Source organism: Glycine soja, chromosome 1, assembly GCF_004193775.1.
Source record: "Glycine soja cultivar W05 chromosome 1, ASM419377v2, whole genome shotgun sequence".
In the NCBI taxonomy this organism is placed as follows: Eukaryota; Viridiplantae; Streptophyta; class Magnoliopsida; order Fabales; family Fabaceae; genus Glycine; species Glycine soja.
Window position 1 is genome coordinate 24402752 of NC_041002.1, and position 15359 is coordinate 24418110.

General features: G+C 36.8%; 1 long non-coding RNA gene across 1 annotated transcript; it reads left to right on the forward strand.

Moving 5' to 3' along the window:
• The first annotated feature begins 1275 nt into the window (after window positions 1-1275).
• Window positions 1276-3098, forward strand: LOC114406020. The gene is made up of 3 exons (XR_003665322.1): window positions 1276-1326; window positions 1665-1747; window positions 3053-3098. It is a non-coding gene; the product is annotated as an uncharacterized LOC114406020 (long non-coding RNA).
• The last annotated feature ends 12261 nt before the right edge of the window (window positions 3099-15359 follow it).

Genomic DNA, 15359 nt, shown 5'->3' on the forward strand with positions numbered 1-15359 from the left:
CAACCACATTATTTTCCTTAGATGATCAGTGTCAGAGGTACTACTCTCAATTCTGTAATAGAGTCATTCTAGACCCTAAGTACCTTGACCTTGAATTTTTTGATGGAGAAACATTTGATTGTTACCAAGTGTTTCAAAATTCTGCTTTGGTTTATTTCATGTCTCTGAAACTTCCCTACTTTCTTGAATTAGCTAAAGTTTTCTATAATAATTTGAAGATTCAAGATGGTGTTGTTTACTCTGAAGTGCATAGTATTCCCAATGTTGTTGATCAGTCCTTGTTTTATTCGTTGACTAAGCTACCCATTCAAGGTGTTCCTTTTGAGGGCACTCTTGTTGACGATTGGAAATTTGATTATTCTAGTCATGATGCTCGCAGAATGGTCTGCAATGACTAGGCTGATATGATCGGCAGATTACTTGTTGGGTCTTTCACTTTCGATTGTCGCATCATGCATTATATTATTGTTCGTATTTTGCATCCTCGGTCTTCAAAACTTGCCCAAGCCTCTGAGGAGGATTTGATTCTATTGTGGGTCCTTCAGACTGGTCGTCAGATTGACTGGGCCCATCTAGTTCGGTACCGGATGTAACACCCTGATATATATATATATATATATATATATATATATATATATATATATATATATATATATATATATATATATATATATATATATATATATATATATATATTATTAGTAATTATGTTTGATGTTTGATTATTTGTTGTGTTATTTTTATCCGTAATTATTTTTAAGGAGGTTAATTTAGTTAATAGAGGGGTATGGATAGATAAGGATCTAGCTTCTCAAAGAAGCCTCTTGAGAAAGCTTCTCAAAGAAGCCACGAGGAAGTTTCTGGAGGAAGCCTCTTAATGAAGCTTCTAGAGAAAGTTACATGAAGCTGCCTCGGTAAAAACGCTTCCCAGCCTTCGTTAACCGTTGGATCTTCTCGACATTCGGTCTACAACTTTACAAGACACTTGTCCATGATCTGACCGTTGGGATCTTTGAGAAAATATCTGGAGTGTGCTCGAAGATTCCGTTCCCGAGAGCATTTCTTATTTAAGCACTTCAGCCTTTGCTTTCGTGTAGCTTAGGAAACACGTCATTTCTTCTTCTTTCTTTCTTCCAAAGCCATTTTTAAAGTTCCAAGCACTTTCTCCATCACCCACAGCCACCATTAGCCACCACAAACCATCATTGTTCTCCATTGAAAACCCACACCGAGAGGAACCCTTCAACCGAAGCGGAATCTTCCAACTTGGCTTGCGGTTTTGGTAGAGAACGAAAACCCTAATCTGACCTTTCGTTTTCTTTCGAGGTAACCATGGTTCTATGCTTGTTTCTTGTTAGTTTCATCTTGTCTTTGCATCTTTTCTGACTTTGGAACCGCCATTGCATGTCTTATGCTTCCTTTGAAAAACCTTAGAGAAAGAGACTTTGTAAACGTTATCCTTTCATGAAATGCATGTTTTTTTCGTAACCTACACTGAACCCCGGTCACATTGGCGTGGTCGGAATTTCCAAATGACATTCCTTTGTAAAACCCAAAATGCTCTCAGCTCTTTCATGTAGTGATGTGGGTGTTTGACCCAGAGCACTGTTACTAGCTTTGTTTTCTGAAATCCATACTAAGTCTCCTTCGTTTTGGCATGGTAGAGGCTTGCGTGGAATCGACAAGCAAGGACGAAAAGGAATCTTCAAGTGACACGACGAGGAATCCACGGGGTAGCTCATGATAGGTGAGGGGAGTTTATTATAAAATTTACCATTTTAAAACCATAGTTAGGGTCAAGGAACCTAGCTATGAGGATATCTGCCTGTCGTTGTTGCATGCTGATTTTTCTTCAAAGAAAATTATGTTTTAACTAATGGGATGCGATATATATATGTATTGTGATGAATGATATTGTTTTGGTTGTTTGAAATGTGTTGTTTGAAGACCGTGCATGTGGAAATGATATTGTTGTGTTTGTTTGAATTGTTGTTGATGTTGCTATTGAGGATTTTAATTGATATGTGATGATTATGATGATATTGATTTGATATGACGTTGTTAATAAAGACCATGTCAACATGAATTGTTATATGTGAATATAAAATGAGGTTTTTGTTGTTGTTGATAAAGTCATTGAGACGAGATGATATTTATGTTGAGAATGACATGGAAATGGAATGTTGAATGATGTTGGAAATGCATTAGCATGTGCATGTTGTGTATGTTCGTGGGGGGCACTATGCACTGACCTTCCAAGGTCTTTGGCACTAGCTTTTGGCCGCATTCATACATTGGATGTTGTGTATGTTCGTGGGGGGCACTGTGCACTGACCTTCCAGGGTCTTTGGCACTAGCTTTTGGCCACGAACATACGTCGTATGGAGTGTATGTCATGGGGGGTAGAGGGCACTGACCTTGTCGGATGGCCCAGACGTGGGTAACTAGCGTGGTTAGAGAATCTAAGCATTTCTGAGGGGATGCTTAGGCGCTTTAAATGGTCCATGGTCTTTGGCACTTACTTTTGGTCGTGATCATAGCTCATATGACACAGGAAATAGAGTAACTGTGGCCAAGTGTACTTTGTACTAGGGGGCTGTCACCTGGTAGGGAACACCTTTGGGCTCCCAGGCTGATCACCTATGGGAGGGGAGCTGTTACGTGCACAACCGGGTGGTCTCGAAAAACTCAACACAGTTCCCTAAGTGAGAGTGTCGTGTGGACACGCTTAGGCTATTTCCTGAGATTTGGTTGTTGTTGGTACGTACCACATTGCATCTGAGTGTTGAGTCAGGTGCATGCATCATTCTGTGCAGTCTTGATTGGGTCCATGGATGGATGATGAGTAATTGTTGGATGTGAATGATGAATATTTGTTGGATATGAATCTTGAATAATGATTGTTGCGTATGCTTATCATGTTTGCCTATGTTCCTTGCTAATTGTGGTTATTTGGAATTGGTATTGGTTCTTTTATAATAAACTCACCTTTGCAATTTTGTATCGTGTGGTTGATACCTGTGATGATCATGAACCTTGTTCGTGGGAGCAGAATGACAGTGGCAGGGTGTAGGGAGTAAGATTCTGGTGAGGAGCCGTCGAGTCGGCGTGATGACGTTGGCGTTATTTTGGGAGAGAGTTGTGTTTTGTAATCAACTCCTCTGTAGTTGGTTTTTAAGTTTTATTTTTTTGAGTTAAAGATGTAAAACTGGAATTTTAATTATATATATGAACATATTTAATTTTCATTATGTGTATGACATGTACCGAATTATTGTTTCTATGTAATTATGCATATTCACTTAAGTAATGGCGTGTTGTTGGATGAATTTATGTTGAGACAAAATCACTTCTATTTTCATAATAAAAAATTAAGGGAGTTCTTTTTATAAAAATTGAAATTATCGAATATTAGAGTGTGGATACCGTAGTGACGAGGCGGGTCGTTACACCGGATGCATAAGGCATTACGGGCCAATGCACCTCTGCCTTATCCCTACCTTGTTACTCTTTTTCTTCATTATTTCAATGTTCCTTTGGATGATGAACCATATGTTAAGGTTAAAAGGTCGTTTTCCATTGGTGCCGATGCAGTTACCTCCTTTGGTTACCGAAAGGATGTTGATGGTCAGTGGGTTCGCAAACAAGACTTGCCACCGCCTATTCCTGATGAACGTACCCCATCTCCTCCACCACAAAAAGATGATTCCACTTCTCTTCTGACTGAAGTACTCATAGAGCTCCGTGACCTCCAAGCTTTTATGGGTGAGCTCTTTAATGCCATGGATACAAGGATCACTTGACTCGAAGATGATATAAGCTTCATCAGGCGTTGCTTCGATCCCCGACCGACTCTTAGTTATTTTTCTTATGTTTTATTTCCTTAAGCTTTGTGGTTATTTCTTTAAGCCTTGTATTTTGGCTTTTATTGCTTAATAATTTGGTTATTGTTGTCTTGGATGTTTACCATTTTGTTTTGCTGTGCGTTTGGTTATTTTAGACTTTGTTTTGGATGATTAAGACTTGCTTGGTTTATTCTATGGATTGAATCAGTTTATGGATGCATTATGCTATGATTTTGATGTTGCCTTAGTTCCTTTCTCCAGGTGTTTTTGGATTTTTGTTGTTGCCAAAGGGGGATAGAACAAGGGTAGAATTTATCATGAACTTAGGCATAAATTCTAATCTTAAGGGGGAGTAAGGGTTGTGAGCACGCATTATCAATGGTATATCATTTATCTTGATTTCAGATTATTGTCATCATCAAAAAGGGAGAGATTGTAGAAGCATATATGATATGAAGTTTTGATGATGCCAAAGATGAGCACGATTCAAGTTAAGAATTCAAAAATACAAGAAGAATGATGTACTTAGTAGATAGGATCTTAGAAAGAATTGCTTAATTGATGCTGCACAGGTTTGGCTAAAGGAAATATTTTACAAAAGTTTTTTAAGAACAATTATCTTTTCAAAAATATGATATTTCCTCTCTGGTAATCGATTACCAATGACCAAATTTATTTCTGAAACAGTTTTAAAAATTTCGAATTTGATTTTAAAAGGCTATAATCGATTACACACAGTATGTAATCGATTACCAGAAGTTAAAACTGTTTGTAACAACTTTTTGAAATTTGAATTTAAATTTTAAAAACCTGTAATCGATTACCAGACACAAAATTCAAATTTCAAGTCTGAAGAGTCACAACTCTTCAGAAACTAACTGTGTAATCGATTACCACATTTATGTAATTGATTACTAGTAAGGAATTTTCAAAAGTAACTCCCAAGAGTCACAACTGTTTAAGAAGTTTTTGAATGACCATCAAAGACCTATAAATAGGTGACTTGGGATACGAAATTCCTTAGAGTTTTTCTGAACAACATTGTCTTATCCTCTCAAAACCAAATTGTCTTATAAATTGCAAATTCAATAAGTAATCTTGAGCGATCTTCCATTGTAATATCCTTCTCTTAAAGAGAGAAAATTCTTCTTCTTCTTATTCAAAGAGATCTGTTTAAGAGACCGAGGATCTCTTAAGTTGTAAGGATATCTGAACACAAGGGAAGGGTTTCCTTATGTGGTTCAGAGTTTGTAAAAAGCTTTTTACAAGATAGTGGAAATCTCAAGCGGGTTGCTTAGGGACTGGACATAGGCACAGGGCGTGGCCGAACCAGTATAAAATCTGAGTTTGCATTCTCTTTCCCCTTAAACTTCTTTTATTTATTGCTATTTATCTTTTGCTTTAAAGAAGTTTATTTTGAATTGTCTTTTGAGTAATTCATATTAAGGGTGCAGTGTCAATCCAAAAAGAGAGTTAAATTTTAATTGGGAATAGTTTTTGTATCTTAACCCTCCTTTCTTAAGATAACTGAGGCCACTTGTCCAACACAATGATTTGGCTTTTTGGGTGATTCTTTTTTGGAATTCGTTAAGTTGATTCCCTAACTTCTTAAGGGACATGCAATGTTTTGTTGGACTCGTTAACTTCTATTCACTGATTTGTTGTTGTTGAAGGTCCAATACCATATTCTAGTCTTAAATCTGCAAAGGACTCATCCAGGTCTAACATTTTTTTACTAGGCTTGGTGTCATTAAAATTCATATGGATAGCTTCTAGAGTTGTACACTCTATAGGCCTTAGATGTTTTAGCACATCCAAGCAAAATTCCATTGTCACACTTAAAATCAAACTTACCCAAGGTATCCTTAGTGTTAAAAATGAACATTGACATCCAAAGGGGTGGGAGTATGAAATGTTGGGTTTGTGTTTCTTCCACAATTCATATGGAGTCTTTTTCAAAATGGGTCTTATGTAAATTTTGTTTTGTAAATAATAGGTAGTATTCACTGCTCATCCCATAAGTGCTTAGGTATAGAATTATCATTGAGCATGGTCCTTGCCATTTCCCGCAATGATCTATTCTTCCTCTTAACTACATCATTCTATTGTAGTGCTCTAGGAGTTAAGAAGTTATGAAGAAGACCATTTTCTTCACAGAATAGATGAAAATTTTCATTTTTAAATTCTCCACCATGGTCACTTCTCATCAAAGTAATGCATACTTTTTCTTTCTTGTTCTGGATGACAAACCCTTCATAGTTGAAGCAAACATTATGTCCACTATCATTGACTTATGCTAAGTATATTATGTTTCAACCCTTCAACAATTAAAACATTTTCTATAGGTGGATAAGAAAGAATGCCTATCTTACCCACTACTATTATTTTACCTTTCTGATTCCCATTGAAAGTAGTTGTTCCATCATGCATAGGGATCAGGCATTGGAACATACACTTTTCTCTTGTCATGTCACGTGAGTAGCCATATTCTAAGTACCATGGTTAGTGTATCCTTGTTGCAGTTGAAGATATCTGCAATAGGAAGTATTTTGTGATGGAAGCTTGCTTAAGTAGCTTCTATGGAGGCTAGATCTTTGAGCTTCAATGAGGTCCATCAATGGTGATTTTCCACTATAGAGATGCAATGGAAGATAAAGGAGAAGAGGTGAGAGGAGGCGCCATCCACTAAGAAATAAGCCATGGAAGGAGGAGCTACACCACCAAGAAAGTGCCTTGGATAAGAAGCTTAGAGAGGAAGTTTCAATGGAGAAAAATAATGAGATAGAGAGAGAGTGATGAAATCCTACCTCCAAGGGCATTGGATAGAAGACTTCAAGAAGATTGGACTAGAGATGCAAGAGAAGACCCTATGGTTCTTATGAGCCTTAGGGTAGATTTTGGGCCCATGGGCTAAGTGTGAGCCCACTTATCTTTGTACATATTAGATTAAGGTTTCATTAATTTTGGGCCTTGTATTTAGGGCTCCATAATGTAGGTAGGGTACCCTAGAAATGTAGGATTTTCCAACCCTTGTATTTTAGGGCACCTAGACTAGTTTTTGTATTAGGGGTAGTTTTGTAATTTCACATGCACTAAGTGAATATTTGATTTGTGTGTTGGGAAATAAATTTAATTGAATTGGTAGAAGCTCAATCCAATTAAATTTTAGAGGGGAAGGTGAGCATTTGCTTGCTACACCCCATTGCCACATCATATAGTCACACTTTGTGCATGTCCTTCATGCTTTACGTGCCTCTTGACACCTAAGCACACTTAGTGGAGAATCTTGGAATTGATCTTGGATTAGTGGGCTGAACCATAACTGAAATTCACTAATCATAAGTAGTGAAATTTTGGCTCCGAAATTTGGCTCCAGAAATTCAATTTCAAATTCAAGTGAAATTTGAATTGAAATTCAAATTTCCCTTCAATTTTGTGTGACACTTAGGCTATAAATAGAGGTCATGTGTGTGAATTTTAAACTTTGATCATTTGAAAATTAAACTTCAGATTTCAGAGCTCTTTTAGAGCATAAAATTCGTGCTCTTCTCTTCCTCTCCCTTCATTCATCTCTTTCTTCCTCCAAGCTCTTATCCATGGCCTCCTATGGTGGTGAGCTTCTTCTAGACTCATCTTCTCCTTGAAGTGGCGTCTCCTCTCTCTCTTCCTTCTCCATTCCGCTGCCATTCATCTTTCAAGAAGCAAAGGAATCCATTGATGAGGAAGATCCTTGGCCTACAAGCTCCAATGGAGCTTACATCATGTGGTATCAAGAGCATCTTCATCTAGGTGATGTTCTTTTGCTTCTTCTATCTTTTTGTCTGCTGAATTCACTTTAATTCCTTGTTATTCATCTTATTCTCCATGTATATCCTCCATTGTCTTGTGGTTTGGTTCTTTTAGAGAAGATTCAAAAAAATAAACCGATTAAATCTTAGATCTACACTTGTTCTTGCATTTCTATGGTTCAAGTTCTATAGATCTACTCTTGAATCATGTTTTTGTGTTGATTTTTGGTTCTATCATTTTTCATTCATAATATTCTTGTGCTGAACCTTTAGATCTAAATTTTCTTCCAAAATATTGATTAGAAAAAAAGAACACAAAATCTAAGTGTAAATCACTTAATCCATGTTGTCTTAAAGTCATGTTTAGTCATAGTAATTGTCACATTATATTCTAAGTTTGTGTTGAATTTTTATTTTGTTGATTGAATTCTAGATACATTTTTTCATGTATTATTGTCATTCTTAGCCTATCTTTTGAATTTTGAGTCTAATTCATGCATGTTATTTAGCTCATAACATGTTCTAAATCAATTCCTAGAAGTAGTCTTGTTGTTGAACTTTTTTTTTGTTTTCTAAGTTTCCTACATGATGCCTATGATGAAGTTGAGTTGTGGGGCTGAGTTGTGGCTGGATTTGTGAATCAAAATATGTCTTAAGCTCTCTTGAATTGTGTTATTCAAGATAATTGTGTTGGATCAAGTGGCCTCGGAATAATTAAGAATGGGGGATTGAATTAATTATTAGTGAACCTTTACTAATTAAAAATCTATCCTTCTTAATGTTACTAGATTCAATTAGGCTTTTACTATAATGTTAAGAAAGTAAAGAACAGAAATAGAAATTTAACCAAAAGTGAAAGTGATAATTAAAGCGCACAACGGAAATTAAAGAGTGTAGGAAAGAAGAAGACAAACACAAAAATTTTATATTGGTTCGGCAACAACCCGTGCCTACATCCAGTCCCCAAGCGACCTGCGGTCCACGAGATTTCTTTTCAACCTTGTAAAAGCCTTTACAAGCAAAGATCCACAAGGGATGTACCCTCCCTTATTCTCTTTGAACAACCAAGTGGATGTACCATCCACTTGAACTGATCCACAAGAGATGTACCCTCTCTTGTTCTCAGTTATAACAACCCAAGTAGATGTACCCTCTACTTGTACCACAAAGGATGTATCCTCCAATGTGTTAAGACAAAGTTCTCAGGCGGTTAGTCCTTTGAAACTTTGTGAAGGGGAAACAAAAGATATCTCAGGCGGTTAGTCCTTTGAAATCTTTGTTTAAAAGAAATGGAAGAATCAAAAGAATTCTCAAACTGTGTCATTTTGAATTCTTTGAAAAGGGAGAAGGGAGACACAAAAGAATTCAGGCGGTTAGTCCTTTGCTCTTTTGGAAAAGGGAGAAGAGAGACACAAAAAGAATTCAGGCGGTTAGTCCTTGTCGAATTCTTTTTGGCAAAGGGAGAAGAGAATGAAAAAGATGAATAACACACTTTTGTTTTCTTGTGAAAGAACAAGGTTTGGAAACCAGAAAACTTAGAAAGCTTTTGGCAAAAGAAGAAGTTCAAAAAGATGATCAAAGAGATTCAAAGGTTGTAAAAGTATATCTGAAAAGTTATTGAAATGCAAGTCAAGGTCTTGCTTTTATAGACTCTTCATGTCTGGTCAAGAAAAACCATTAGAAAAGTTATAACCTTGAGAAAAACTTGAAAACCATTGGAAGAGTTACATCTCTTGATTTTTATTCAAAACTTGTCACTGGTAATCGATTACCAAAACCATGTAATCGATTACACAAAGAATTTTATGAAAAAAATGTGACTCTTCACAATTGAATTTGAATTTCAACGTTCAGATACACTGGTAATCGATTACCAATATATAGTAATCGATTACACCATTTAAAAAACAATTGGAACGTTACAAATTCAGTTAAAAGCTTTTGAAATCAAACTTTGCCACTGGTAATCGATTACCAAAGAGTAAAAACTCTGGTAACTTAGAAAATTTTGAGAAAAATTCTTTTGAAAAACAAAAATGTGCTATGTTTGTTTTTTTTGAAAAATATTTTCAATACTTCCCTTGTGAAGTCTTCTTGATTTCTTCACTTGAATCTTGAAATCAAACTTCTCTTGATTCTTGAATCTTCTTGATTTCTTCTCATGAAACTTGAACTCATCTTCTCTTGAATCTTGAAATCAAACTTCTCTTGATTCTTGAATCTTCTTGATTTATTCTCATGAAACTTGAAATTAATCTTGATCTTGAACTTGTTGACTCAATCTTGAAACCATTCTTTGGGCTTTTTGTCATCATCTTTGTCATCATCAAAACTACTTGAATCAACTTGATTCATCATCATGAAGCTTGCTTCTATAAATTGGGCATAAGTAGACAAAAATTGTAACCATCCAAGCCTTAAGCAACATAAACACTACTCTTGATTTCTAGGTTGAAATCACTGGTGCTGGCAGCCTGAACATACGAACTTGTATAAATTTCTGGGAATTGGTAACTACAGGTTTTGAGCTGAAAGTTTTACTAACTTTTTTAGACATCTGGACCAAAATATTAAAAAAAAGAACCAAGCTATTTGGACTAAAGAAAAATCACACAATTTGACAGAAAAATCAGTGTCCAGGCAAAAAAAGTGAAAGGGAAGTGTGCTTGTTGTTTTGGCTCGAAATTTGTTCTATAATTGGTGCCTATTCTATACCAATCTTAGTTCTGAAATTTCAATTGAAAATTATTGTGAAAACAAGTTCCAAAACTAGAGGTTTCTAGAGTCCTTTTTTTAGTTTTTTTACTCTACTCTAGAGCCATTCTAAGTTTCTCTTTGAATCCAAGCTTGCTTTTATGTGCTTTTCATTGCTTTAATTGATGAATAATCTTTGAAAACTTGTCTTGTTAAAACTCTATTGGTTTAGCTTTCGTTTCATTTTTTTTTTGGTCTTTAGTTATTGCTTGTCTCTTTGTTTCCTTGTTTGTGAGTTTCCATATAGGGAATTAGAAAGGAGGATTGGTGCCATCACTTGAAGAATTTGAGTCAAGAAGCAAGGGGAAAACCACCTTAAGAGCTATTGGATTAAGAAGCACTCCAAATTGAGTGAATCACCAAAGAGAGAACAACCACCAAAATTGAGAACCTTCTTGTAATTTTGTAATTGACAATTTACTTACTTTCATTGCTTTCAAAATTTGTAACAAAAAGGCCTTTCATTGGAAATAAGTTGGGAGCCTCCAATAGGTCACCCTACTTCCATTTGTGTGTAATAATTTTAGGTAATTTTCCCTTAGGATTGTGAGTGTTTTGTTGGGAACCTTAAATGTGGTCATCCAAACACTCTTAGGATTTGCCTAGTTTACATTTCTTGCTTACTTTCATAGCTTATTTCCTTTACCGTCCATTGTCAAGCCACCTAGATAGTTTGCCTTTTACCAATTAGTTTTTACATTATCTTTCACACCTCTTTTAGTGTTTATTTTGGCTAGTTTCAACCACAGTTTCTTTTACCTTTTGTTTTCAAACCCCTAACAAGAAAGAACTACAACTTAGGAACCAACATGAGTCTTCATTCTTCATCTAGTGTTAATGGTGATTGTTTTACTCCTAAGGACCGCTTGTATAAGATATAAGATGAGTTGAGATCCCTTAAGTTGTGGAAAGAAAAACAAGAGAGAAAAGAAAAAGGTAAAAAAAGAGTGGAAGAAATAAGTCAAGATGAAAGAGAGAAAATAAGAGAGGAAGAAAGAAGAAAAATAATGAAAGAAATGAAAAGAGAAAAACATGCCTCCTATAGTAGTCATGACTCTTGCAAGAGTTTAAGTGAAGAACTTAGCGACTATTATAGAGGGCGCCATAGTTCACATACTAAACATCACTCCCAAAGTGGAGAAAAGGATAGAAGGCCTCAAGAGGTTAACATTAGCCTCCCATATTTCCATGGAAAAGATAATGTTGAGGCTTACTTGGATTGGGAAATGAAGGTTGAACAACTCTTTGCTTGCCATCATATTAGCGAAGAGAGAAAAGTTCCATTGGCTACCCTTAGCTTTCAAGGGTATGCCCTCTATTGGTGGACTTCCCTTGTTAGGGAACGAAGGATTTATGGGGATCCTCTAGTAGAGTATTGGAATGATCTTAAGAGTTCCCTTAGGAAGAGGCACATTCCCTCCTACTATGAAAGGGAGCTTATGGACAAGCTCCAAAGGCTTAGACAAGGGAGTATGAGTGTTGAAGAATATAGACAACAAATGGAACTACTCTTTTTAAGAGCTGGACTTAGGGAGGAGGAAAGAACAAGCATAGCTAGGTTCCTTAGTGGGCTTAATATGGAAGTGAGGGACAAGGTTGAACTCCTTCCATATAGGGACCTAGATGAGCTAGTCCAACTTTGTATAAGAGTATAGCAACAAATTAAAAGAAAGCTTTCTTCAAAATCTTATGGCTCTCACTCTTATCCAAGGAAGGACCAATCCCATGGAATTTTGGGGGCTGCACCTTCAAAACCCAAGGAAGATAAGGGTAAGATCATAGAGAAATACACCCCTAAGACTAGTTCCCAAGAAAGGACTAGCAACATTAAGTGCTTCAAATGTCTTGGGAGAGATCACATTGCCTCTTAATGCCTCACAAAGAAAACCATGATCAAGAGGGGTCAAGACATTTATAGTAGTCAAGAGGAGACTACTACTTGCCCTTCCTCTAGTGGAAGTGAAGATAATGTAAGGGGTGAAAAGTCTAATAAGGAAGTCTACCCCCATGAAGAAGGTGACCTCTTAATGGTTAGAAGGCTCCTTGGAGGTCAATCTTGTGATCTATCTCAATCCCAAAGAGAGAACATCTTTCATACAAGATGCAAAATTTTAGATAAAACTTGTTCTCTCATTGTGGATAGTGGATCTTATTGCAATTGTTGCAGCACAAGATTAGTTTCCAAGTTGAACTTCACTATCATTCCCCACCCAAAACCTTATAAACTTCAATGGCTCAATGAGCAAGGGGAAATGATAGTTAACCAACACGTGAAGGTACCTTTCTCCATTGGGACATATAAGGATGAAGTTAATTGTGATATAGTTCCCATGGAGGCAGGGCTTATTATTTTAGGAAGGCCATGGAAATTTGATAGGAAGATCATTTACAATGGCCTAACTAATGAAATTACCCTCACCCATCTTGGCACTAAATTTGTGTTGCATCCTCAAACACTTTCACAGGTGGCCAAAGATCAACTAACTATGAAAGATAAGAGGGATGAGGAAGAAAAACTAGAAAACCAAAAGAAAAAGAAGGATAGTAAGGCCTTGTCTTCAAAGGCCAAGGGGAAGGAAAAGGAGGAAAAGGATTCCTCCAAGAAGATTGTTAAGAAGGAAAATAATTTTGCAACAAAAGGTGATATTAAAAGAGCACTCCTTCTTAAACAATCTTTCTAACTTCTCCTATCAAGGGAAACATCCCTTAGCACCGCCATACCTCTTGAGCTTGAGGTTATTCCTCAAGTAAAGAAGTTGTTGGATGAGGGTTTGGTTCGCAAGAGCTTAAATCCTTGTGCTTTGTTGGTGCCTAAAATAGGTATTATTAGGCCTCCTATGGTGGTGAGCTTCTTCTAGACTCATCTTCTCCTTGAAGTGGCATTTCCTCTCTCTCTTCCTTCTCCATTCCGCTGCCATTCATCTTCCAAGAAGCAAAGGAATCCATTGATGAAGAAGATCCTAGGCCTACAAGCCCCAATGGAGCTTACATCAGTAAGAGCTTAAATCCTTGTGCTTTGTTGGTGCCCAAAATAAGTATTATGAGGCACCAAATCCCTATGATAGGTGGTATGATGAATGTGTTGAGTGGTGCAACACTCTTTTGTAAAATCACTCATGCACCCAACATCTTCATGATTTGTGTACATAGGGACTCATTAGGTAGGTTTGTTCTTATTTTTTGTTTCAATGCAAACCTAGGTGCTCATGTGGGACACCTTAGGTTTGTCGTAATTTTTTGTAGGAATAATCAACATGAAAATAAAGAAAAAGGTATGTTTTATTCCATTACTTTTGTTAACTTTTTAAATTGTGATCAAGGGCTTCCCAAGGACCCTAAGAGAATAAAGGTCATTCCTGAGTGACCTACTCCACCAAGTATAAGGGAAATTTGGGGCTTCAATATCTTAACAAACTTTTACAAATGGTTTGTCCCAAATTTTTCTATACTTGTAGCATCACTCATTGACTTGGCGAGGAACTATATTCTCTCATGGGAATATGGTCAGGAAAGGGGTTTTCAGTCCTTATCGTACCCTAACATACCCAACATCACTAATACATATGTTTTTATTCCTTTTTACAGGTGTTGAGGAAAGAATCCATGAGTTTCAAGAACCTCTACATTTGAGGTCAAATCCTTTTCAAGGGGGAGAGAATGATGCAATCCTACCCCCTAAGGGCATTGGATAGAAGACTCCAAGAAGATTGGGCCAAAGATGCAAGAGAAGGCCCTAGGGTTCTCATGAGCCTTAGGATAGATTTCGTGATGCAATCCTACCCCGCAAGAGCATTGGATAGAAGACTCCAAGTAGATTGGGCCAGAGATCCAAGGGAAGGCCCTAGGGTTCTCATGAGCCTTAGGGTAGATTTCGAGCCCATGGGCTAAGTATGAGCCCACTTATCTTTGTAAATATTAGAATAGGTTTTTCCTTCGTTTAGGCCTTGTATTTTGGCTATTCTAGTAGTATAGGGTTTTAGCCTTGTATTTCGGGGCATTTTGAGTAGTCTTTGTAGTAAGGGCTTTTTTTGTATTTTCATGTTTTTTTTTGGCTTAGGGGTGAGCTTAGTTATTATAGGGGGTGTGTAGCTAAGCTCTAGCTTCTCAAGGAAGTTTTCTCAAAGAAGCTTCTCAAGGAAGTTTTCTCAAGAAAGCTTCTCAAGGAAGCTACCTAGTCTATAAATAGAAGCATGTGTAACACTTGTTGTAACTTTGATGAATGAGAGTCTTGTGAGACACACTTCAAAGTTCCACTTCTCTCCCTCTTTTATTCCTTCAATTTCGTGCTCCCCCCTCTCTCTTTCTCTCCCTCTTTCTTTTCCTTCATTGAAGCATCCTTCCAAGCTTCTTATCCAAGGCTCATCTTGGTGGTGAAGCTTCTTCTTCCATGGCTTATTTCCCTAGTGGATGGTGCCTCTTCTCACCTCTTCTCCTTTGTCTTCCGCTGCATCTCCATGGTGGAAAATCACCAATAAAGGACCTCATTGAAGCTCAAAGATCCAGCCTCCATAGAAGCCCCACAAGCAAGCTTCCATCAAGTGGTAATCAGAGCACAAGAGCTTCAAGTAGGTGCTCCTTAAACCTCCATTAATTTTTTTTGCTTTACCTTCTCTTCCATTGTTGTTTCTTCATTTTTTTCTCCACGTATCTCCTCATATGTCTTGTGCTAAATTTTGTTAACATGATTCTTTAGAGTTTCCACCGATTAAACTTGCTATAGAAGTTACATTTGATTTTCTATGGTTCAAATTTCTTGTTCTTGTTCTTGAACCATGAATTGTGTTGAGTTTAGGTTCCTTTGAGTTTTGTCTTGTTATTTTTTGTGGCTGAAACCTAAACCATAAAATTCTTACAAAAATATTAAAGTAAGAGAAAACCTCAAAAATCTAGAGTGACTTGTTCACCTATTGTAGTTTTGTCATAGAAGTCATGTCTAGTCATGAAACTTGTCACATAAGATTTCTTATGTTGT